Source organism: Castor canadensis, chromosome 3 (genome assembly GCF_047511655.1).
Source record: "Castor canadensis chromosome 3, mCasCan1.hap1v2, whole genome shotgun sequence".
Lineage (NCBI taxonomy): Eukaryota > Metazoa > Chordata > Mammalia > Rodentia > Castoridae > Castor > Castor canadensis.
In genome coordinates, this window is record NC_133388.1 from 33033815 (window position 1) to 33036856 (window position 3042).

Sequence of the window (3042 nt, forward strand, 5' to 3'; positions counted from 1 at the left end):
ACTAAACACAGTTGGTATTCTGATTTGAAGGGTGGGATTTCCCCATTTGTTTCCACCATAAAAACTACCTCCAAATCCCCTGGGTTTCTGATGCTGTTCCTGTGAGTGCTGAAGTTTCCTGGTGGAGTATGAGCTCTTAGCCTGGTGAAATGGATTCAGTTTCCTTGAGCAAGACCTGGAAGCACCATTTTCAGGTCCTATGTGAGACTGATATAATGGAATGATTGTTTCTAGTTTTTTCTCTCCCACATGTGTCTCCCCATTCACAATACAGACCAGGCACAGGGTCTGGGCTGAGGTGCATATGGGATAGGTTTACTTTCCCTCCTTTTTTTATACAGTGTAAGAACACTGCCTGTATAAGCACCAGGAGTCCCATTTCTATATTTCAACAGACATCGCAAAACTTATACCTGTGTATGTGTAACAGTCTTTCTCGTTCTCTCAACAACCCGTACAGCCCATCCACTGTGTGTCAATGCTGGATGCGGTCAGTCTGAGACAGCCCCACAATTGTCCACCTTTGCTGATAGTCTCTCTATGCCCTTACAGGCCTCCCTGTCTCACAAAACATCCCCACTGGGGAAAGCCTCCACCTTTGAAGGAGATGAGTTTTTGGATCATTCAGTGTCTTTCAGAGCCATGACTGGGGAATACGATGTATGGTTGGCCAGGGGGAAGAAAAAAAGATTAAGTCTTTCTTTTACCCTTAAAAACCTCAGAGAAAAAAAAACCCTAAAATATTTTAATAACAATTCCAGTGGGACATATTCATAGCTCATAAGATGATGATGTGAAAGAACAATGTTATTCAGATATAAAAAATGACTTATTATATCATGGTCATATAAGGAGAGCCTTTTAGCTCAAGCTCAGGGTTCTCATGCAGTAGCCTTTCTCTCTTTGCGTTTCCTGCCTTCTCAATAGAGGAGCAAGGTGAAGGCAGCAGTGTTGCTCATCTCCCCTTTCTTGTCTGAGTGAATAGATGGTGAGTGAAACAGGTCCAGACCTTTCCAAACAGCCAGTTCTCCCCAGAGTGACTCTTGATTGTCCTCATTCTCTTTCCTGATTTGTCCAGGGTTCTCTTTCCAAGGTTGTCATCTAATTGGGATGTGAGCCTCATCACAACTTCCGTAACACATCACAAGACACATATACCGCAGACGCTAGCAGAGCTGAGCTGCAAGTGAAAACAGGAAGCAGCTTGGGCTTTCCTTCCACAGAGGGAAGTGAGTGTCTCAAGATGCCTGAGAAAGTGATTCCTGTGCTTCTGCCACCTGAGCTTGTTTCTAAGACTAAAGCATTCCTGCACGGTGTGTGAAAATGGCAACAGTTAAAAAGGCAATCACATATTTACTATTGCTTTATGGGGTTGTTACCAGTTAGTTGGCTGGAATCCTTTTTCTCTAACTCAACAGAGATTATGAATAAGTGAGGAAGAGCTCTTCCAGTGCTGGCAATTCCCTGCCCTTGGGTGCCCAAAGTCTAGGGGCTGAACTGACACAGCTAGGGGCTTACAGCTCCAATCCCTGAGAGCTAGGGGCCTATTCCTCCAGGCTTTAGAAACCAGAAACTTCTAGCTCTAGGTACTCAGATTGGAGGCTTATGGTTCTGGGCTTTAACCACCAGCTGTACCAGCACTAGGCAGTTATTGTAATTCCCAGCTTCTAACAGCAGCAGGCAGTGCCTGCTATGGTTACAGCTCTTGAAAAAGAACCCTCAGCCCTATAGCAAATTTTGCAGCTCTCAGCCTAGGGTGTTGGAATCCTCAGGCCTTGACAGCAGCTAGCGTGGTAATTCTTGAGCCTAGGGTGTCTAAGACCCTTTGTGCTTAAGGGTTGCAGCTCCCTAGGACTTGTCCACAGACCAGGGCCTGCAGTTTCTCATCTTCAGTTCTTTCCAGCCCTTGTTGTCTCCTTTGTCACCATCGTCCTCCATCCTTTCTACTCTGGCTACTCTCTGAAACTCTTCTGCTGCTCTCTCTTCACTACTGCCACTATTGCTGCCTCTGCCACTTTTGCTCTCTTCTCTTAATGTTACCAGACAGTCCACTCAACTAATGATAAAGATCAAAAGTAGGTAAGAGAAGACTATTTGAGAGAAGTCTTTTATTGGGCCTAGTGTCTCACAACTAGGAGGCAGCACTGAAAGTTGTCTCCCAGCTGACTCAAAAAGTGAGCTGAACAGTCTGCTTATTATAGCCAGAAAGAGGGTGTGGCAAGGGTGTTAGCATCAATTACAGCAGACCTTCATGGAAATGAAGACCTATTTTTGTACCAATCATAGCATAGTCCCTCATGCAAATGAAGGACAATATTTGCACCAATCACAGGTCTTTTGTTGGGCCACCTGGAGAAGCCCTTCCTCTCTGGCTTGGATGAAAAAGTCTACAGGGTAATCTAGAGTTCATTGAGGCTTGTGATGGCAAAAAGTCTGGCATAATCTGTTTGAAAAAGTCCTGGTTGGGACAGTGCCTTCTGGAGCCATAGTTGTGCTTTGGCAGCAACCAGCTATGGTTGCAGTGTAGCTTCCTCATGGCATCTGTGGAATGTTCACAGCAGCAGGGCTGGTGTGAGGGCAGTCTGGCTGTTTGGCTGTGTTCCCTCAATGCAACTGGGTCACCAGGGAAGGGTCTAACAGCTATCAGTTAGGGAGTCAAATCTTCCTGGTCTCCAATACCTTAGCTTATTTAAAGGAAAAATACACATTAAAACAGGTACTTATAAAAAAGGTTTATCATTAACATTGACAGTTATTTAGTAACATTTAACAGTGCTCTAACAATGCTTAACCCTGTTTCAGTGCCCCGGGAGAGATGGGTCCCTCTAATCTATCGCAAGAAGACCACCATCTCTGCAAAGGTTGAAGGGGGCTCCATTCATTCATTCACTCACCAGATATGTATTAAGTGACAGACAGTTTAACAGACAGTGGGAAACCTAAAGCTAGAAACACAATCTCTCTCCTTGAGGAGCTTATGGTGGGGTGACAGACATACACAAAATCTGGTAGGATGTAGCCTGAAGGTAACCATGACTTCTT

The 3042-nt window shown here is 44.9% G+C and overlaps 1 non-coding gene across 1 annotated transcript; it reads right to left on the reverse strand.

Moving 5' to 3' along the window:
- Positions 1-249: 249 nt before the first annotated feature.
- Positions 250-376, reverse strand: LOC141422275 (small nucleolar RNA SNORA51). Its single transcript, XR_012446869.1, has one exon. It is a non-coding gene; the product is annotated as a small nucleolar RNA SNORA51 (small nucleolar RNA).
- Positions 377-3042: the final 2666 nt, after the last annotated feature.